Raw genomic sequence first — 24,006 nt, 5'->3', positions numbered from 1 at the left:
ACAGACTTTTTGTGGATATGCTTTGAAACTGCACTCTGTGAACAGCCTGCTCTTTGAGAATTTTCCTTTTGTGTCTTACCCTCCTGATGGAGGGTATCAATGATGGTCCTATGGACAGCAGTCTTCCCCATACTTGTGATTTAGTTTACTGAACCAAACTGAGTGTTTTTAAGGCTCAGGAAACCCTCGCAAGGTGTTGAGTTAATTAGATGATTCAGGTAATTAGTTGAATAGCCTACTTGTATACTTTTTCATGATATTCTAATATTTTGAGATAGGATTTTTGAGTTTTCTTAAGCTGTAAGCCAAATTCAGCAATATTAAAATAATAAAAGGCTTGAAATAGTTCAGTTGATGTGTAATGAATCCAGAATGCATGACATTTTTGTTTTTTTAATTGCATTCCAGAAAATAAAGAACTTTATCACAATATTCTAATTTTCTGAGACAGTCCAGTATATATATATATATATATATATATATATATATATATATATATATATATATATATTCGGCCGAGTCATACCTAAGACTTATAACATTGGTAAAATGGCGGCGCCCTCTGTTGGCTGCGGCTGCATCGGCTCGCTACAACGGGTCAGGTGTATCGACATTTCGTTCTGTGTACATTGTTACAAAGAATGACAATACAAAGGAAATTATTATTATTATTATTATTATTATTATTATTATATATACAGCTCACTTAAATTATTGTTCCACTCTATTTGTTTTACTTATTTCATGATCCATACATCTCCTATTAACCACATTGTTGCTCATATGTGAAACATACATATCTATTTATTTCTTTTTGCTTTTTTGAAATCTATACAATATAAATTGGATTACAAGGCAACCAAGAACACTTTGGTCATCCAACGAAAAAAGCCAAACATTTTTTTGACAATCTTCTTTCAAGGGAAAAACCGAGATTCGTTATTTTACACGGCAGCAATGTTTTTTAATGATATAGGATTGTCGGGTTTTACGGGAGTGCGGACACGGATGTTTGAAGTAAAACAGCGCGGACGAGTACTCGACATCGGCCGATAATTCGATTCCAGGCTGTAAAAAATCTGGCCCGGAACACGAAGCAGTTAAAGTCTCTTTGGCCGCAAAGAGCAACACTCGATTGACTTTAACACAGAGAGCAGTAAAATCTCTGGCTGCCTTATTGCATCCCGCTTTGATGGCGCCAAAATTCAACAGCTTGCGATTGATCGCGGACACCACGCCGGAATAAATCCCGGAAAACGAGGTGAAAAGAACAATAGATTACAAGCTCGGTTTCAAATCAATCTTTGACCGGCGCAGCCTACAACTGTACTTTATTATACCGGTATGTAGGGATTGTACGGTTGCTTGTCATCTGTTAAAAGGCTTGAAATTTCATGTTGTGTTTTCGAGAATTGAAAAGTCCTTGCATTATGGGAGAAGTGTTTGTGAATGCTTGAAGTTGTTGCCATGTTTTTTACTTGAAAATAACGCCGACAAAGCTCTCTGGAGGCTTCACTTTGCCATTGCGTTACTTCTTCTCTTGTGTTTAACAGCAACTAGCATTGGTTTGTTTGGCATAACCCACTACGGGTGCATACTGCACCTAAACAGGGCACTATGAAATGTGTACCAGTGCAAGGATTACAAATCAATTAGATAGATGATAGATACTTTATTCATCCCCGTAGGGAAATTCCCACTTCCAGCAGTATCCTTGTGATGATAATAAAATAATAATAATAAAATAAAAGAAATAGAATACATAAATACCCAATATAATGTGTTCATCTAGAGCAGGGGTCGGGAACCTTTTTGACTCAAAGAGCCATAAAAGCAAAAAATATTAATTTTATTTTGGGAAAGAGCCACACCATATATTATGAGACAAATTTACTAAATTGCTAAACCGGGGCCCCAGACAAAAGCTTAGTCTTCAGCACATTTATTTTTGATGATTTGATAAAAATTATGAAAAGAGAATAATGCCAGAGCCCCTGTCCCAAAATCAACAAATATACCACTTTAAACTTGTCTCTTTCTTGCAATTACTCAAGATCGGTTAAACTCCTTTTGACCCTTTTTTATCATACATGTTGGTTTCAAAACCAGATGCAAGCATTTATTTTGTAAAAACGTCACAACATTCTGAGAATAGGGAGCCTTATGTGCTTACCTTTGGCGAGAGATGGGAGGGAGTGCTTGTACTTTTTGCATAGCTCCACCCATCCCTCCCACTCACCCAATCAAATGACTAAGTTCTCTTCCGGTGTTTTGGCGTATTTACAGTTCTGTGGATTCATCATAAGGTATCTGAACACTGAACACAGATTACATAGTGAACTTTTATATAAAGGACTCTTTAGCGTTGTACAGCTAAAACGAGTTTTTTTTTTCCCCATTTTTTTGTGTGACACCTTGACTGTAAGTTGTAGTGAAAAACGTGCCATATATATACTGCGAAGTAATCACTTCACAATAAGTTTCGGTTTGGCTTTGCGTGTAACTTATTAGGACAGACGAACCAAGTTTTGGACAAGATGGAGAAATTTTGCATGCAATCAAATCTGTCTCTGAGCCACAGATACTCGTAGAAAGAGCCATATATGGCTCGCGAGCCATAGGTTCCCGACCCCTGATCTAGAGTATTTAAACAGTGCTACATAAATAGACACTGTAATAAAAATAGGGTAATATGCAAATGTGGGGGTGGGCTTTTATTGTGGGCTTTTACTCCCCCGGGTGGAGTTCAAGAGCCTCATGGCATGAGGCAAGATTTTGGAGATTTATTCACAGTTGTGCATAAAAGTAAGTTAGTATTTCCCAGTGGTAAAGTATAATGGGAAGAACTTCCCGCAACTGAAAATTTAAGCTACATATTCAGGTCATTTTTACCCATATGGGGAGATATTTCTCTCAAAATTCTTTAAAACACTTACTGTGCAGATACACAAATATGTTACTCAAGATCTCAAATTAATTTGTTTAAAAACGAACACCCAAGATTAAAAATCGGATATGTAAATAGCAGATATAGTTATGGTCCTGGAAAGTACATGATTCACACTGGATTTCCTCTTGTAATGGTACTAGAGAATTTGGAAAACTGGCTTTGAAAGTGTCTTAATAGTGCATGAATTTGGCCATTTTGGGCTTTATAATTTTATACTAATCAAAACCTGAAAAGTGGGGTGTACAATATTATATTTTTTAAACTTTATTTTACAATATATATTTTTTCAAATTTATAATTGGCTTGATGGTTCCCGCCTGTAGTTTTTAAATCTATACACACAGGATTTATTTAGTTATTTGTCATATCACTGTCCTTAACGGGAACATACAGTAAATACTGATATACAGGTATTTATATGTATGTATATTTTTTCGAGTACAAAAAGACTAGGTGGAAATCCTACATTCCACAGAGCTCATAACAGAATACCGGCTGCATAATTTAGAGTGACATTTACTGTTAGCAAGGATGCCTCGGGGCTTATGTCCATAATTACGTCGAGCGAATTCCTAAAGCCCATCTTCTTAACAAGTGAGAAAATCGTCTCTCACATTTCGGGATCACCGATCTGACATTTCGGCCGTCACGGTTCGGTGGTTACATCCGATACTTAGAACTCCGTGTTTTGTGTTATTCATTCAAATACATTATCTAAATCGGGGGTGGGCAACTATAATGAGTGGTGGGCTGCATTGGGTGTCAAAACCCGAACAAACGGTGGACCCAGACGCGTAATGTTTTCACACAAGCTTTATTTTATGAGAACGGGGCAGTCATGCACGGGAACACAAACGCCAGCAATTACACAATCGCAGGGCAGAAGAAGTGAGACAGAGAAGTCTGGCACGTGAAAACAGGAAGCCAGGGGCAGGCAAGATCGAAACCGGACAGGACAGACGGGGTGGATACCAGGTACAGGATACACGAGCAAGATACTGGACAGGACAGACGGGATTGATACCTGATACTGGATACACGAGCAAGGTACCGGACAGGACGGGACAGACGAGATCGATACCGTATACTGGGTACAACAGCAACATACCGGACAGGACGGGATTGATACTGGTTACACGAGCAAGATACTGGACAGGATAGGCCTGATACCAAATACTGGATACACGAGCAGGATACCGGACAGGACAGATGGGATCGATACCGGATACACGAGCAAGATACCGGACAGGACAGGACAGACGGGATCGATACAGGATACTGGAGCAAGATACCGGACAAGATGGGACCGATGGGATCGATACTGGATACTGAAACAAGATCAAGATACCGAACAGGACGGGGCAGACAGGATCGATACCAGATAATGGATACACGAGCAAGCTACCAGACAGGGCAGGACAGATGGAATCCATACTGGATACACAAGTAAGATACCGGACAGGATGTGACAGACAAGATCGATACTGGATACCGGATACACGAGCTAGATACCGGACATGGCAGGACTGACGGAATCAATACTGGGTACACAAGCAAGATACCAGACAGGACGGGACCGACGGGATCCATACTGGATACTGGAGCAAGATACCGGACCGGACGAGACAGACGGGATTGATACCGGATACTGGACACTAAAGCAAGATACCGGACAGGGTGAGACAGGCGGGATTGATACGGGAGACTGGAGCAAGATACCGGACAGGACGAGACCGATGGGATTCATACTGGAGACTGGAGCAAGATACCAAACAGGATGAGACAGACGGGATCAATACCGGATACTGGAGACTGGAGCAAGATGACGGACAGGATGAGAACAGATTGGATTGATACCGGATACTGTAGACTGGAGCAAGATACCAGACAGAGTCAAAATACAAGTCTTGCAATTGCAGAGGTTCATTGACGGACTGACAAGGAGTGAATGGGAGCACTGAGTTTAAATAGGAGGTGAGCCAATCAGGCAAAGGGGGCAGCAGTTGGCGCCAAACGAGCTGGCCCAGGTGAGGGCAATGGGCAATCGTGACATTGGGTTAAAAAATTTGGCCACATCTAATTATTTTATTTATGAAGAAATATACGTGCAGGCAACTACGTTATATTGATTTATATTTGTCTTTTATTAGATTAATTTAATCAAATTGTTTTTGAAACGCTAAAAATAACCTAGGTCCCTATTTTAAGTCTTTATATTGATAATTATTTTTGCAGTATTTCTGTATTTGGATTTTTTTTTAGTATTTTTGTAGTATTTCTGCAGTCAGATTTTGGTCGTATTTCTGTAGTATTTCCATCTAAATTCTTTTGGAGTATATCCATTGTAGAGGTTTTTTTTGTATTATTGCATTTTACTTTAGTGGTATTTCTGTCGTAATATTTCGGTGGCAGTATTTGTGTAATACTGTCGTAATATTTCTGTAGTAGTATTGTTGAAGTATCTTTTTTGGATTATTTAGCACTATTTCTTTTGTAGTATTTTATGGTATATATGTAGTATTTTGGTTGCGTTTCCATAGTAGTATTTCTGCAGTCGGATTCTTGTAATATCTCGCTAGTATTTCTGCAGTTAGATTTTGGTCGTATTTCTGTAGTATTTCCATCGAAATGTTTTTGTAGTATATTCATTGTAGAGTTGTTTTTTTGTAGTATTATTGTAGTTTTACTTTGGTGGTATTTCTGTCGTAATATTTCCGTGGTAGTATTTGTGTAATATTTCTGTAGTAGTATTTTTGATGTATCTCTTTTGTATTATTTAGCACTATTTTTGTAGTAGTATTTTATGGTATATCTGTAGTATTTTTGTTGCGTTTCCATAATAGTATTTTTGCATTCTTTTTTTCGCAATTTTGTTATATTACTGCCATTTGATTTTTGTACCGATAGTATTTCAAAAGTATTTTTTGTTTTCAAAATTTAAAAAACTTTATATATAAGGTCCTTGTTTTTAAGAACTACATTTGATATTTTGTTTTGTAGTAACTTTGTAGCATTTCTCTGTAGTGGCAGCTAGCATTGGGGACTAGCTAACAACAGAATTAGCGATTAGCATTTGAGTCTAAGGTTGCTTGTTTTCTCAACTGCTTGACTCAGACTCAATAAATGTGAGTTTGATTTAAATGCCTTAGGTTAAAAGCTAGTAGCTAGTTGCTATCAACCCGCCAGAGACTATTTTCGCTGCTGGTTTCACCACAACAGCAGCTGGCATTAGCAACTTGTTAATGCCAAATTAGCGATTAGCATTAGCAGCTAGCTTGCTAGTTTGCTCAACCGCTTCACATAGAGACAAACAAATCAAAAATACATGAAAAAAACACCTTAGGCAGAGTCAACACAATTTTATTTACCATGTTTGTGCTACTTTATAACATCAAAATGCTGCTAACATTGAAGCAATTTTATTCTGTTTTGCTTTACGTACGCATACAAAAAAAGTTAGCATCTCAATCCCATCACAAAGAAGTGTGTCCTTTTTACAACAATGATAGTCATGCGTGTTTTTTAGCCTTTAAAGCACTTTTGGTACACTGGGAAAAAAAGACTACAACTTTGTGACATCACGCTTATTACAAAAACACAAATATGAAGTGCATTCATCTTGTAAAGCAAAAAAATGTATGATGAAAATATTTTTGTCCATCCTGTCATACTGTTCTTATTAGATATGCAATATTTTCAAATACAAATATATTTTCAAATACATATCTCATGATAAACTGCTTGAGTCAAAAATTGAAATAAATAGAAGGAAAAAAAATCCTAACGAATCCCCCACAAAATATAACTATCGCCAAAATTAAATAATCACAGTTTTGTTTTTTTTAAATAAATATGTTTATTAACTATTTGATCCCTTTATTTTACATAATCAGTATACTATACATACTCAGCTTATATTTTTAGAATTTTAAAAAAGAAAAAAAGGAAGGCTGAATTTGCAATTATTTTGAATAAACATTATTAATATTTTTGATTTTGATGATGTCAAAAATGTCGTTCTTTTAGGGAACAAACTTTGCATTTATATTTTACTCTCTCGATTTCGACAAAAATGAATTCAAACAAAAACTAAACTAGTTTATAAGCGTATATACAGTGCTAATAATCATTTTATGTAGTCATTTTCTGCAAAAGTTCATGCAGACTCACATTTTTTCCTAATGAGGAGCACTGATGGCATATGAAGGCTGGGTCATTGGAGCATACAAATGAATGTACATTGTTGATTTCGCACAATAGCTTCTCCTTCTCCCGCTCTCCATTTCGTAACGATGACAATTCATCGTTTTTATAACGATTTTGCTGCAATTCTTTGGTCCTTTTTCCTCGTTCAGCACACTTCCGTCACTTCTGTCATCAAAAACAAAGAAGAAACATGTTTAATATACCGTATTTTCCGCACTATAAGGCGCACCTAAAAGTCTTGTTTTTTTTCAAAAGCTGACCATGCGCCTTATAACACAGTGCGCCTTATATATGGCTCAATATTAAATTCGCAAGGTCTCGCAACTACGAGAAACAGCCGCCGACTCCATTTTTCGCGCTGTGCATACTGGGAAATATTAAACGATTGGTAGTTGCCGGGGCTCGTGTTGTATTTGTTTACTAAGTGGCAAAATGGCTACCCCATTAAACTGCTTAATTCATATTCAACAAATACAGTATTTGTCTGAATCCAGGGTTATGACTGGTGAAGATGTAAAGCACAATTTACCTTAAACAAACTCAGAATTATTCAGAATGTCACGTTTGAGAGAGAGAGAGAGCGAGAGAAAGAGAGAGAGAGAGAGAGCGAGATTCTCTTTCATACGTGCATTTGTAAAAAAAAATGGCTCCTGTTAAGAGACACGCGTACAACGCCGAGTTTAAACTCAAAGCGATCAGTCACGCAGCACAACACGGCAATAGAGCGGCAGCGAGAGAGTTAAACTTAAATGAAGTGGAGAAAGGATGAAGATAAGCTCCGCCAAGTAAGGAAAACTCAACAAAGTTTCCGTGGCAATAAAGCAAGATGGCCAGAGTTAGAGGAGACACTTGAACAGTGGGTTGTTCAACAAAGAGCGGCAAGCAGAAGTGTCAGTACGATAACTATACGTATGAAGGCAACAGCGCTGGCACAAAAACACCGGACGTGTTGGATGGCCCATTCACTGAGATACGGTCAATTCGAACACAGCAGAAGAAGAATTCGAGGGATTCGTCGATGAGGAGCTTATAGAGTGATCTTTGTTTTTCTTTTGTGTGTTTACGTTTTACATTTTACAGTTATTATGTTATTGCTTTGCACTCGTTGTTTTTGCACATTACGAGTGTCACTTTATTGCGTTTGCACTAACGTTTCATTTAAAATAACATTATCAGACGTTTTTTTCTTTGCGTGTTGACTAAATGGACAAAAAATAAAATGATATGTCGATGTTGTTCAAAGATGTCAAAGATGTGTCACGAAAATGCTTTACCTCAGAGAAAATAATAAAACGGCTGTTTATTTATTTTGGGAGTGAATGGAGTTGTGGAAAGCTTGTTTGTTAATAAAGTTTGACCTTTTTGAATATTTTGTTGACATTCCCTTGAGCGTGGCAACATCTAGAGGTTGCATAAAGTAACTACATTCTCTACTGTAGTCAAGTCGTCACATTTATTTACCGTAAATAGCCCTTAATCCCAAAAATGTCTCGAAGGACTGCACAGGATTACAATTACAAAATTGCACAATGACCTGATCTTAAACCAGCATGCACTTATAGCGCCTTATAATGGGGTGCGTCTTATGTATGGCATAAGTTTTAAAATATATCATTCATTGAAGGTGCGCCTTATAACATGGTGCGCCATATAGTGCGGAAAATACGGTACATCAATTTAAAAATCTATATCTAAAACAACAACAATACTGCCCAAGATTAACCTCTATAAAAGTTGGGTAAAAAATAACCCAATATGGGTCAAAGATGGACTGAAATATCTCTTGGGTTAACTTGACTAAACTTCTGTGTAATGTAAAAAGATCCTATGCCAAAGTTGATTTATTTGACGAGACTAAACATAAATGTGTAAAAGATTATCCTTCTAAGTTGTTGGGCAGAAATAAACCCAATTTGTGTTAATAGTGGGTTTCGATATCACTTGGGTTAACTTGACTAAACTCCTGGGTTGTTTTTGAACACAACCAAAGTTGATAGGACAAGAAAATACATTGATTTACAAATGATAATCCTCATAAAAGGTTGGGTACAAAAATAACCCAATTTGGGTCAAGCATGGACTAAAATATCACTTGGGTTAACTTGACTAAACTTCTGTGTAATGTAAAAAGATCCTATGCCAAAGTTGATTTATTTGACAAGACAAAACATAAATGTATAAAAGATTATCCTTCTAAGTTGTTGGGGAGAAATAAACCCAATTTGTGTTAATAGTGGGTTTCGATATCACTTGGGTTAACTTGACTAAACTCCTGGGTTGTTTTTGAACACAACCAAAGTTGATAGGACAAGAAAATACATTGATTTACAAATGATAATCCTCATAAAAGGTTGGGTACAAAAATAACCCAATTTGGTTCAAGCATGGACTAAAATATCACTTGGGTTAATTTGACTAAACTTCTGTGTAATGGAAAAAATCCTATGCCAAATTTGATTTATTTGACAAGACAAAACATAAATATATAAAAGATTATCCTTCTAAATTGTTGGGCAGAAATAAACCCAATTTGTGTTAAGGGTGGATTTCAATATCACTTGGGTTAACTTGACTATACTCCTGGGTTGTTTTACAAGTTAATTAGACAAACGATTTTACAAACGATAATCCTCTACAATGGTTGGGTACAAAAATAACCCAATTTGGGTCAAGCATGGACTGAAATATCACTTGGGTTAACTTGACTAAACTTCTGTGTTAAGGAAAAAAAATCCTATGCCGAATGTGATTTATTTGACAAGATAATACATTCATGTATGAAAGAGTATCCTCTTGAATTGTTGGGCAAAAATAAACCCAGTTTGTGGACTTAAATATAAGTTGGGTTAACTGCTGGGTTGTTTAGGAACACATGCCGAAGTTGCTTTGACAAGCAGATACATTCATTTACGAACGATTATCCTCTAAAATGGTTGGGTACAAAAATAACCCAATTTGGGTTGAGCATGGACTGAAATATCACTTGGGTTAACTTGATTAAACTTCTATGGTAGGGGAAAAAAATCCTATGCCAAATTTGATTTATTTGACAAGATAATACATTCATTTATAAAGGAGTATCCTCCTGAATTGTTGGGCAAAAGTAAACCCAGTTTGTGTCAAGGATAGACTTAAATATAATTTAGGGTTAACTCCTGGGTTGTTTTGGAACACATGCCGAAGTTGACATGATAAGTAGATACTTTCATTTACAAACGATCATCCTCTAGAAAGGTTGGGCACAAAAATAACCCAAATTGACTCAAGGGTGGACTGAAACATAATTTGGGTTAACCTGACTAAACTTCTAGGTGGTTATAGGGGGAAAAAATCCTTTGCCACTGTGGATTTATTTTACTAGGAAAAAAATATTCGTTTATCCAAGACAACACTCTCGAAATGTTCGGCAAAAATAAACCCAATTTGGGTCGATGATGGACTCATCCATTTCTTGGGTTAACTTGACCCAGCCTTTAGTGTTGCTATGAAAACACTGCCCTAAACGGTTTCATTATGTCTATAAAAACTCAAAATACTGTGTCACTTTGTACAAAAAACAAAGTTATATTACATTGCTCTAAATCATGAATTGGTCCATTTTTGGAACCCAATTTCAGTTATATCTCAAGGTTTTCTACACAATAAATGAAATGAAATGAAATGAAATACAATACAATACAATACAATTGTTCTTTATGCTACAAATGCGTTTTTGTTCCAATATCGGTGATGAATCTAATAAACAACCCATCTGTAACAGCAGATTAATAAACATTAGTAAAAAGCACAATTTACAATCAACAAAATACATTTGTAAATTTGTCCATTTTTGGGCTGGGATCAAATCGTCCCAAAGTGTCCCAGTAATTTTTTGACCTTTTATTCATAAGAAGGCAATTATTTTCATTTCGTTCTTCGCTCCAACACTAGTGAAATCCCTTATAGCGCCTCCGTTTGGTCATTTTTCACGACCGAACGTGACGTTCCTTCTACTCGGCGTTCCGTAGCCTGAATAAAGAAAGAGCATCGATTTACGTCACGGGATTTGTTTGAGAGTGAGAAACGAGACTCCCCGATCGACGGACGTTACGATAAATCTCAGGAGTAACGATTTTGTATTTATATACTGCTGTTAACACGCAGTCGTTTATATTTTATAAATATTCACTAACTACGTGGTAATCTGATAGCATGTAAGTGAGATTTTAACAGGTCATAAGAGAAGGGAAAATCGGACCCTGTAAGCTCTTAAAATAGAACAAGGGCGGCAGCGGTCAGAGTGCATTTATAGAATCTCCAAAATAGTAACCTAATGTCACGAACTCTGGTATTGAACAACGTTCCGCGGTCCATTATCTCCGATCGCATATTGTTGCAAGCGGGGGCCGGCAGAGGGCACTTTTGTCAGGCCTGGCAGCTCTTTTTTGCTATTCTGTACACCAACAAGTAATCTGCACTTGTGCGGCCGTGATCCATTATCCCTAAACGTACAATGCTGCAAGTGGAGACAGGCAGAGTGCACTTTCGTTGGGCCGGGAAGCTCTTTTTTTGACGTTACTCTATTTCCCCCTAAATATTATATAATTTGATATACCCCCTAAAATGAACTGCACTCATGTGGCTGCAATCTATTATCCCCAATCCCATATTGCTTTCAGCAAGAAACAACAAAAGGGAGACTTGTCGGAAGGTGTGTTCTTTTGGCCTGCCTTAAATGAAATGCATGGTTGTGGCTGCAATCCATTATCCCTAGTTTACTGTTGCTGAGAGCGAGGGCAAAGTGAGTACATTTGTTGTATGCCTGACGGCTTGGCTTATTTTTTTCATTATTTCCGCCTAAAATGAACAGAACCCATGCAGGTGCGCCTCTTTATCCTAGGTCCACTATTACTGCTAACGGGGAGCGCATGTTAAAAATGGGGCAGCTTCTTGAATTTTTGCATAACAGTGGGGGTTGTATTCCCCATTCATTATAATAGAATAAGGATTACCGCAGGGGTCTATCGCGATCTACAATTAGATCTCAACGACTGTATGAGTAGACCGCGAGGAAATAAGGTACCTTCGGTTGGTGAGAACAAAATAGCTACTGCACGCCCTTCTAGGGTCGCATATTTTTAACAAAATTAACTTCGGCCTATTATCTCCTCACTATAAACCAGGGGTGTCAAACTCATTCTTACCCGGGGGCCACACGATAAAACAAACATTCTCTCGGGGGCCGGACTAGTCGATTTAGAAAAAAAAAGAGAAAGAAATAAGAGAAAGAGGGAGAGAAAAAGTGGGACAAGGAACAAGAGAAAGAGAAAATGAGAGAGAAAGAGACAATGTGAGAAAATAAAGAGACATAAACAGAAATAGTAAGAGAGGAGGAAAGAGAAGGAAAGAAACCCAAAGATAAATTGAAAGCAAGAAAGAGAAGGAGAGAGAGAAGAGGAAAGCAGCAGAGAGAGAGAGAAAGAGAAAAGAGAGAAAAGGAAAGGGAAGAGCAAAAGAAGGTAAAAAGACACAGAGCTAAAGAGACAAAGAAGAACAAAGAGAAAAAGAGAGACATTTTGAAAAAGGGAGGAAGAGAGAGAGGGAGAGAAAGAAATACAGCATCTTTGTGAGTGGAACCTGGCTTTGGCAACATCAACAGTGTTCATTTTACCTGTGAAAAGTAAAGCGTATTTGACGGCGACTGATGTCAAAAGAATACGAGACAAAAATGAACCATGGGATAAGATGGCTTTTCTTATTCGTATAAATTCAAAAAATATATGACTCATTTCCTACCTCAAAAATCTATGGGTCCCAACAGAGATCTATGGGTCCCCAAAATCTAGTGTGCTCCATGCCCTTACAAACTGTCGTATTTTCCCTTACAAAATACAAAAAAATCTTTTTTTTCTCTCAAACATGTTTATTTATGTAGTTTAACATGTTATATTGTACATGTGTTTCCTTATATTATATATATTGTTAATGAACATTTTGTTGTGAGACACTGAGTTGCTCGACATGAATGAGGTTTATTGTAAAAAAAAGTTCAAAAATGAAGTCGCTTGGACGTTCACTGTAGAAAGAAAAAATACATGCAAATATAATGAAGTAGAATACTACATTTTCTTATTCAAATTATGAATTCATTTTCTGCATTAAATTACTGTTGGTAATATACTGATTAAAAGGGATCACCACAAACCTGTCTTTTTTCATTTTCTCCTTTAATATTTCCTTTTTTTCTTAACTTTTTTATACAACATATTCATTCGTAATATAATGCATCAAAGCAAGTGAGCCGTCTGAGAGCTCTTTAATGAGCTGAGCCGAAAAAGCCAGTTCTCTATTAAGAGACGGACTACACAATTCGAACTCGAGATCGGCGTACAGACGAAAACTCGAACCGCGAGACCAAAACAAGAATGGCGGATATGCCTGACGAAAAGTTTGGAGTGCAGTAAATCTTTGTTAAAAAAAAATAATGACAATTTTGTGTCAAAAAAGTTGCGTACCAGGGACGCACGTTGATTTGGCACGATGCGTCCCCAGCAAAAATAATGCGTCTCGGACGCAGGGACGCAGGCAAACGAGAGCACTGCATCAAGTGGACATATTTCAACCTGCAGCTCGTTTTTCTCTTGCACTTCCCTCAGCGTCGTCTCGCGGGCCGGATTTAATCACTTAGCGGGCCTGATCCGGCCCGCGGGCTGCCTGTTTGACACCCCTGCTATAAAGTATGTCACTTGATGGATATACAGCCCAGCCAGTCTAACATCTGACCATCTCTGACAGATGGGTCTCCACGCATGCGCATACAACCCCGCCAAAAATGTTCAAATTACGGAGCAGTCCATGCAACAGAGTTGCCAAGTTAGCCTCCAATTTATTCCTTGAAAATTCAAGAAAGGTTATAACAATGAGTGTTGGGAGCAGGACTGAGTAAGAAGCCAAAAGCCTACCATTTCCATATGGAGCGGAAGAAGCACTTTTTTTCACTATGTCATATTCAAAATGTAGCGCAGTGGGAACCTTCAAAAACGTCGCGTCTCAGCTGGAGATGCAATGGAAGGCATGACACAGAGCAGATTGAGAACTGTGTGTCAGAGTTGGAGAACACTTTCAAGACTTAGTTTTACTGGAGTCCTTCGCAACATTCATGTGCTACTCTTTTCGGGATGATGCTGAGGTTGATTCCTTGGCATCAAAACATTGAACCACGGTTTAGATAATGAAATGAAATGATCTGCATTTTATTTAGCGCTTTTCAAGTCAAGACTTCCCAAAGCGCTTTACAGTGTGCTTCACATTTCCCAATAGCGGCCGTGCAGCCATGAAAGGCGCTAACCTGCTTATTGGGGGCATTAGGGGTTCAGTGTCTTACCCAAGGACACTTCGACATGTATCACGGAGGAGCCGTGATTCGAACTGCGATCTCTTGATCCCAAGACGAGCGCTCTACCTCATGAGGCACTAATTTGAATCTACAAGCTGGCATTTAGCTGAAGACTGGGGATCATGGATCATGGGACTTGCTGTGGAATAGTACCCCAATATGAGGAAATGTGCTACTTCCTTGACTGCATTATTCAGCTCCACTTATTTATATGAGTCAGCCTTTTCTTTCATGAAGATTATTAAGTCCCAATACCGTTCCGTACCGTGACTGATGGTCATTTGGAAGTTTTTTCGAGGCTGGCTTTAGGAAGCTACTGTCCTCACTTAGCATTCTCAGCTAATTCCATTCAGTGCAAGTTATCAGAGTCAGGTAATGACAAAGATTTATAAGGTTGTATATCAAAATATGGGCTTATGCATTCATGCAAGATAGATCTACTCAAATGGATCAAATATAAAGTAGTATCGACCTCTTACATGTTGTGGGAGAGCTATTTAAAAGTTGGCTGATCGCTAAAAAAGATACCCCAAGCATTCGACTGTTTTACAACTGCCAGTTGGAGAGGGGGAGGGGCCGGGAGAGGAGGAACTTACGTCCATCTCCTTGGTCGCGCTCCCAACTCTGGGGGGCCCTTCCCCCACCAAACTGCATTTATTTAGGCAGAACAAACAAAGAAAGAAACGCCCCTTTGGGCGGTACAAATATTTGAAACAGAAACGTGATACCATCTGATTTAAAAATACACACTTTGTGGAACTAGTTTAAGCCCACTTTACAGTAGTCAATAGGCTATATTTACAAATATATATGTTTGACATTTTCACAGTAGATAATGTTTCCGTAGTGCAGTGGTTAGCACATTCATGGGGCGGCAGTGGCTTAGGTGGTAGAGCGCTCGTCTTGGGATCAAGAGATCGCAGTTCGAATCCAGGCTGCTCCGTGTTGCATGTCCTTGGGTAAGACACTGAACCCCTAATGCCCTCAATAAGCAGATTAGCGCCTTACATGGCTGCACGGCCGCTATTGGGAAATGTGAAGCACACTGTAAAGCGCTTTGGGAAGTCTTGACTTGAAAAGCGCTATATAAATGCAGATCATTTCATCATTTCATTTCATTTCACCTAACATGCGAAGGTCCCCTGTTGGAAATTATTGTTGGCCTGGAGAGGGATGGGCGCCACCAGGCTGTACTCGCCCAAGACACACCACAGAAAGTGTGGGGATTACAGTATATCCTCAGCAACCAAACAAACCATGAATGATTCAATTCACTATGCCTGCCAGTTTTAGCAATATAAATCGGATGAATCAATAGAAACATGATTGGGTTTCATATTTTTGTGTACAACAGATTTGCTTTGTTACAACAAGGACTTTTTTTTTGGGATGCGCTGACGTCCTTAAGGTCATAAGAGCCTAGCCCGTGACGCACAAAGGGTTCTACTTTTCTGGTCTCCGTGCATTTAAGGGATGGTTTTTCTTTTGTTATTTTCCCAACAAAGCTTCGGATCTCGTCGGCTTTATGGTGCCTCACAAACGCTGCATTGTTAGAAATCGACGCAAATAGAACTCAAGGGCTCGGTCCGTCGAGGTACTATTGAATTTCAGCATGAAATATTATATGAATTATTTATTGCATGAATGGATTATTGTGTACATACAATTTAGAAATGTTTAAATCTGAATTTATTATCATTAGTTTTTTGGACGAAATGAAAACATCATTTTATGTATTTCATTAATCCTTAAAAAATATTGAGTCTATATGCAGAATTTATTTTTGGTAATAATAACAATAACATGAATATAAGTAATACAACATAAATAAATATACATGAAAAATGAGATATAAATATCAATAGAACATAAAAAATACTAATAAATTATAAACATTTTTAAAATACAATAAGAACAATAAACAAATGTAAAAAAACTAAAAAAAAGATACATTCGAAATTTTCACAGTAATATCTTCCTTATTTTACTACAAAAAAGGTTATTAAATACAAAAAACAATAATAATACAAAATGATCTTCATATTTTTGTTAAACTTAAAAAAAACTTAAGATAATAGTAAATAATGAAAATAAATATGATTTTATAACTATGAATAACACGCTTAATGTATTTATTGTTGTTTTACTAGAAAACCGGTTAGAAATATGACAGAATAAGAACAATAAAGATACTAATCTAATGTCTTATTTTATTAAGAGTCAAAAGTATGTTATAATAAAAAAACGTTTAAATGTATTTACTTTTTACTAGAAACAAATAAAATGGGAAAAAACAAACAATAGTTACACTTAGTCTTTTTTTTTAAATCACATATTTATTAGTATTGATACCACATGATGCATTTGTCAAAACAATCCCTAATTGGCAAATAATTAGTTAAAACAGAGGGAGTCGAAGGAGCCGGAGGGAGAAAAAGAGAGGGGGGATGGAGAAAGAGAGGAAGAAAGAGAAAGGGAGAAAGAAATGGAAAAAGAGAAATAAAATTGGGGGGAGAAAGTAATAAAGAGAGAGAGGGGTAAAGGGAGAGAGAAAGAGAAAGAAAGGGAGGAGAGAGAGTGAGAGAGAAAGACAGGGAGAAACATAAAGACAGAAATAGATAGAAAACAAGAAAAACAGAAAGACATAAAGAAAAAGAAATACAGAAATAAAGAGCGAGAGAATCAGAAAGAAGAGAGGGAAACACATAGAGAAAGAGAGAGAAAAATATACACAGAGGGACAGAAAAAGAAGGTTGAGAGAAATAGAGAAAGAGACAAGAGAGCAACATAAAGAGAGGAAAAGAGAGAGAGTGAAAGAGACAAAAAGAGAGAAAAAGGTGAGAAAAATAGAGAGAGAGAAAGAGAAACACATAGTAAAAATGAAAGAACAAGAGGGACGGAGGGAGAAAGCAAGAGAAATAGAGTGAGAATGGAGTGCAAGAGAAAAAGAGAGACAAAGATAGAAAGAGACAAAGAGAGGGGAAAAATAGAGACAAAGAAGAGACAGAGAGAGAGAAGGTAAAAGGGGGGAGAGAGAGAAAGACAGAAAGAAATACAGCTACAGTGGGTGCTTTGTGAGTGCCTCAGCCTGGCTTTGCCGTCATCAAGTGAACCTATTTAAAAGTGCAGCTCTTTTCTTCCCTTGTGCTTCTCTGATCCAGCCCGCACGTCCCATGTTTGACAGCCCTGGGTTAACGTAAACACTCGCAACTATTTACTATGGATCAGTTGGTGTGTTTCCACAGTGATATCGCGAAACTTTTCATTGTCCTTGCATGACATTGACGTGTTCAGTCAGACTGTCAACGCTCGACCTCAACCTTCTCCATCGAGTGATAAACAACACGGCTCACCGATAAGGTCTCTCTCACGAGTCCTCGATTACGACACCTTTGGCAGATAGGGTAAAATATGCAGCGCATTGGCCGACGCGACCAAGAGGGCCATTACCGGGACATTGAGCCAGACAGGACAGCGGTCCGAGTGGGAGGGGAGGCCAAATAAGGTGGTGCGGGGTTTGTGCTGGGTCTCGTCCTATTGGCTTTGTAGTGTATTATGATTCGACGAATAATGGACAATTGATAAAGAATATAAACCAATTAATCTCTACAATATCACAATCGTGGATCTCACACCCTGGTCTGGGTTAATCGTGATTGTGTCATAAGTTTCAATGCGGGCGCACGCGGCTTATATACAGATGCGGCTTGTGTGAGAACAAAAGTGGAAAATCACTTAAAAAGTGGTGGGTGCGGCTAATAATCAGGTGCGCTCTATAGTCCGGAATTTACAGTATATATATATATATATATATATATATGTGTGTGTAATTAGCCTATTATCAAAATAACTAAGTCGAATGCAACACAACCTGTGGAGAATGACGTTTTTGATGTCATTTTTATTTTGAGAATTGGAAAAAACAACAAGATAGGTGCATAACGTGCCCCTTATCTGCGTATGCATTTGTAAAAATAAAAAAGCAGCCCTTTGAAAAAGTTAAGTAAATAAAATCACATTAATGCCAGTTAAGTTTGATTTCTGGGCAGTTGTTTTTCTCATTTTATTTATGTGGTCCTTGGCAGATTGTACACACACACACGCCTGTTTGCTACCTGGATCTCTACTTTGAGAGGGGCGGGGCAAAGCTGGCTCTCACACAGGAGACACTGAAGAAAACCAGAGGAGGGGAAATACGCGTACTCAGTATTTAGCGGAGTAAGAATACTGTAAATTTTTCGCAAATCCACTCAAGTATAGTGATTTAAAAATACTACCAGAAGTACAAAATGTCCCAAAGCTTTCCCAAGTAAATTACACAGAGTAATTGTAATCTGTTACCACACTTCTGGTAACGCATCTTTTACCATTCCTCCATCGCTCCCGAAGTAGCATGCAACTCTCAATGCGCCAGCCACACAACTTTGATCACATTTTAAAAGGACGGGCGTGTTTATGTGTTCCTGTGTTTAAGTACATACAAAAAACAACTAATACACTTTTAAGCAGTTTTTGGGGGTTTAGCTTCATGTTTGCGTTAAACATTCAAGGTGAAACATTCAGGTTGTTGGAACGGATTAAAACAATTTTACATTACTTTTAATTTGAAAAAACGGCTTCGGTGATCGTACAAATCGTTTTTCGTACAAAGAAATGGAACGGATTATGGTCGAGAACCGAGGTTCCACTGTGCAGCTACAGTGGGTGCTTTGTGAGTGCCTCGGCCTGGCTTTAGCGTCATCAAGTGAACCTATTTAGCTTGACAGTTTTAAAGATAAACACGTAAAAAACTAAAAGGGAGCAAGATAGCTAGCTAAAAGAGTAAAAAAAAACTTGCAAATAGTAAGGTAGAAAGCTAAAAACAAAGCTAGATAGCTAGCTAGATGAGAGCCCAAAATCTAGCTTGATAACTCGCAAAAAATGTAAAATGTTTGCTTGATAGCATGCAAAAAATGCTAAAAGCTAGCTAGGTAGCTTGCTAAAGAGCTAAAAAGGCTGCTTGACAATTAGCTATAAAGATAAATGTGTAAAAAACTAAAAATAGATTGGATATTGGGGGAAATTGGAACAAAAAATCATCTAATTAGCTTGATAGAAACCTAAAAACAAAACTAGATGGCTAGCTAGAAGAGAGCCCGAAATTTAGCTCGATAACTAGCAAAAAAAAAGTAAAATGCTAGCTGGATTGTAAGCAAAAATGTAAAAAGATAGCTAGATAGCTTGTGAAATAGCAAAAAAGGTAGCTTGATAATTAGTTAGAAAGGTAAATAGGTTAAAAAAACGAAAGGGAAATTGGATAGCTGGCTGAAAGAGCAAAAAGCCATCTAAATAGCCGGATAGAAAGCTAAAAACAAAGCTAGATAGCTGGCTAGAAAGGAGCCCAAATTTAAGCTTGATAACTAGCAAAAAAAAGTAAAATTCTAGCTAGATTGTTAGCAAAAATGTAAAAAAATAGCTAGATAGCTTGTGAAATAGCAAAAAAGGTAGCTTGATAATTAGTTTGAAAGGTAAAGAGGTAAAAAACCCAAAGGGAAATTGGATAGCTGTCTGAAAGAGCAAAAAGCCATCTAAATAGCTAAAAGCTAAAAACAAAGCTAGCTAGCTAGCTAGAAAGGAGCCCAAATTTAAGCTTGATAACTAGCAAAAAAAAGTAAAATGCTAGCGAGATTGTAAGCAAAAATGTCAAAAGATAGCTTGCTAAAGAGCTAAGAAGGCTGCTTGATAATTAGTTAGAAAGGTAAACAGGTGAAAAACTAAAGGGAAATTGGATAGATGGCTCAAAGAGGAAAAAGCCATCTAAATAGCCGGATAGAAAGCTAAAAACAAAGCTAGATAGCTCGCTAGAAAGGAGCCCAAATTTAAGCTTTATAACTAGCAAAACAAAGTAAAATTCTAGCGAGATTGTAAGCAAAAATGTAAAACGATAGCTAGATAAATAGCAAAAAAGGTAGCTTGATAATTAGTTAGAAAGGTAAACAGGTAAAAAACTGAAAGACGCCATTGTAATAGCCGGATAGAAAGCTAAAAAACAAACAAAGCTAGATAGCTAGCTAGAAAGGACCCCAAATTTAAGCTTGATAACTAGCAAAAAATAGGGTAAAATGCTAGCTAGATGTCATGCAAAACATGTAAAAAGCTACTATGTAGCTTGCTAAATAGCTCAAGATGGGGGGTGCGTGCCAACGCATTTATTTTTTAAATGAAGTAACTAGTAACTGTAACTAATTACTATTTTACTGGTGGGGGGTACGAGGCCAAATGAGTTGCAGTCCTAACAAGCGAGCAGGTGCCTGACCGTCCAGAACACGGGGGCTGGGGGTGGGGCGGGTTGGCGTTTGTGTTCCGGTCTATAAGGATTTCTATTTTCTGCCCCCTCCATGACCTCCCCCATTTAAAGCTTGACTCTCCTGCTATTAGCGGAGAGGACAAGAAGGACAAACGTTGACCCAAACCAACCCCCCCACCTGCTCCTTAACTCATTCGCTGCCAGGCTTGTAAACATTGATGCTTATACCCGTCGTGAAAGCTAATGAGTTTACCAAAATGAGCCGATTTTTGGTCTTTCAAGACCATCCCCGATCTTTTAAGTCGCATTTGCCGATCCTGAATATCTTTATTGCACTCACCGTCGTCCTTCAGCTGCCAAATTTTGTTCGATTTTAAAAACGTTTAAACGTAAAAAAAAGGATAAATCGTAAAAGCAAATCCTCAAAATTCGGGGAAAAGATTGGTTTATTTTATCACGCACAATTGTTTAGTCAAACATGCAGATCCTGAATATCTTTATTCCACTCAGCGTCCTACTTCAGCTTCCAATTTTTTCTTTTGAATAAATTTGTTTAATCGGGAAAAAAAAGAGAATAAATCGTAAAAGCAAATCCTCATAATTTGGGGGAAAGATTGGTTTATTTTATCACGCACAATTGTTCAGTCAAAGTCATGCAGATCCTAAATATCTTTATTCCACTCACCATCCTACTTCAGCTTCCAATTTTTTTCCATCAAATAAACTTTTAAACGTGAAAAAAAGAGAATAAATCGTAAAAGCAAATCCTCATAATTTGGGGGAAAGATTGGTTTATTTTACCACGCACAATTGTTCAGTCAAACATGCAGATCCTGAATTTCTTTTTTTTTTTTTTTTAACCTCACCGTACTCCAGCTAATTTTGTTCTATCAAAATAAATTGAGGGTTAATCTTAAAGGCTAATCTAAAACAATTGAAACAGAAGTTGGTTTATTTTATCACGCACAACTTTTAAGCCGATAACCGATCATTTTAATTTGAACATGCCTATCCTGAATATTGTAATTCCTTTCACTGTTGCTCTTTCATCCGTTTAATTATTTCTCTTGTGTCAATAACTGTTTACACCGTAAAATATAAACATGAAGTATGTTTAAATTTATTTTTTAGAAACGATTGGTGTACTTTATCGGGCATGATTGTTAAGTCGATATCCGATTTTTTTTTTTAATAAGACCGGACACCGCCTATTATCATTATTCCAATCAGTTGTCATTTATTCGATCAAGAAACGTTATGTACAGTGAATAATAAACATGAGGTAAAACTTAAAGGAATCAAAATATAAAAAAAAAAAGAAAAAAGATTGGTTTAACAATCGTGCCTGATAAAATAAACCAATCTTTTCAAATCAGACATGCCAGTCCCGAATACCATTCATTATTTCAGTCACCGTTCTCCTTCAGCCTTCTTTTTTCGTTTTAATCCAAAAACATTTATACAGTGAAAATTTAATTTATATCTTAAATGTGACGAGCAAATAAAAAAATAAGTTTCGTTAAGACCGGTTTATTATATGAGGAACGATTGATGATTTTATATCTTATCTGCCGATTCGGTATGTTGTTATTTAACTCAACGTTTATATGATTAAAAGTTAACAAGTGGTAAAATTTTAAAGTGTTAAAATTCATATTTTTTTCATATTCAGTATATTTTGTCTGCCACAATACTCAATGTTTTTTAAAAAGACCTGGCAATCCTGAATATTGTTATTCCACGCAACCAAATGTGAAAAATAAACATGCAGTAATACTCAAAGCTAATCAGTCACATATTTTTAGAAAAGAATGGTTTACGTTATCGGGCACAATTGTCTTTGAAAATCAGACCCCCCCATCTCGAACTTGGTTATTCCAAATACCGTCCTCCTTCAGCCGTCCAAAAACGTTTGTCGAGTTAAAAAACATGAGGTAAAAAATGCAAAGATTGGTTTACTTTTATTAGGTGAAATTGTTATGCCGATTTTAAATCAGACTGCCGTTTCTGAATAACGTTATCCCAATTATCATTTTCCCACAGTCGTATAATTTTGTTCATCTTTTACGGTGAAACCAGGTAAAAAAGGCAAATATTGGTTTATTTTCATCAGGGGAAATTGTTCCTCAGATCTCCAATATTTTAAATCAGGCTCCCGATTCCGAATAACGTTTTCCCTCTTACCATTCTCCATCAGTCATATAATTTTTCCTGTATCTTTTATGGTGAAGAAAACCACGAGATAAAAAGGCAAAGATCAGTTTATTTTAATCGAGGCGAATTGTTAAGCCGATCCCAATCTTTTAAATCATACCTGCTGATCCTGAATATTGTTATTCCACTCACTGTTCTCATTCAGTAGTATAATTATGTTCGATCAAAAAACGTTTGTTCAGCAAAAAAAACATGAGGGGAAAAACAGAAAAGATTGGTTTACTTTTATCAGGTGAAATTGTTTAGCTGATCTCCAATATTTTAAATCAGACCTGCCGATCCTAATGATTCTTGTTGTAATTCACTCACCGTTTTCCTTCAGTAGTACAATTATGTTCTATCAAAGACGTTTACACGGTGAAAAAAAACATGAGGCGATCAAGAATTCATTTGAAGAAAAGATCAGTTTATTTTATCGGGCACGATAGTAAAACCTATAGCCGATCTTTCTAAATCGGACCCGCCGATCTCGAATATCGTTATTCTAAATACAGTCCTCCTTCAGCCATTTGATTTTCTTATATTATAAGAAGAAAGAACATGAGGTAAAACTTAAAGATAATAAAAAAACTTATTTTAAGAAAACTATTAAATTAAATTTGGGCCGATAAATCGAATGACAGATAAAATAGCCCTGAATTGAATTTTGAAACGTATTTATGTTTGTTCGTTATCAAAATCATTTTTGGGGAATAACAGTTTTTTTTTTTTTCATCCTCCTGGAAAAAAGGAGTTTAATGATGTAAGATTTGCCTGTTTTTATTCCTTATTGCCTCTGACCCTCAACCACCAGGGGGCGGTGTGACTTTCCCAATTACCGTAAATTCCGGACTATAGAGCGCACCTGATTATAAGCCGCACCCACCACATTTTGAGAGGAAAACCGATTCTGACATACACAAGCCGCACCTGTATATAAGCCGCATGCGCCCACATTTAAACATGTAACACAAACACAAAATTAACCCAAACCCG

The 24,006-nt window shown here is 37.1% G+C and overlaps 1 protein-coding gene and 1 long non-coding RNA gene across 2 annotated transcripts in view; one reads left to right on the top strand and one right to left on the bottom strand.

The window, feature by feature from the left end:
• Positions 1–24,006, top strand: part of LOC148347495 (uncharacterized) — a 144,874-nt gene that overhangs the window by 27,554 nt on the left and 93,314 nt on the right. The gene's annotated exons all lie outside the window — the stretch shown is intronic.
• Positions 6,295–24,006, bottom strand: part of uts2r1 (urotensin 2 receptor 1) — a 55,894-nt gene continuing 38,182 nt past the window's right edge. Inside the window, exon 4 of the mRNA XM_088323894.1 lies at positions 6,295–7,321. The gene's annotated coding sequence lies outside the window, so the exon portion shown is untranslated. The remainder of the gene's footprint in view (positions 7,322–24,006) is intronic.

This window comes from Urocampus carinirostris, chromosome 19, assembly GCF_059441175.1.
Source record: "Urocampus carinirostris isolate Australia breed hairy pipefish chromosome 19, RoL_Ucar_1.0, whole genome shotgun sequence".
Classification (NCBI taxonomy): Eukaryota; Metazoa; Chordata; class Actinopteri; order Syngnathiformes; family Syngnathidae; genus Urocampus; species Urocampus carinirostris.
This window is presented reverse-complemented; position numbering and strand designations above follow the sequence as displayed.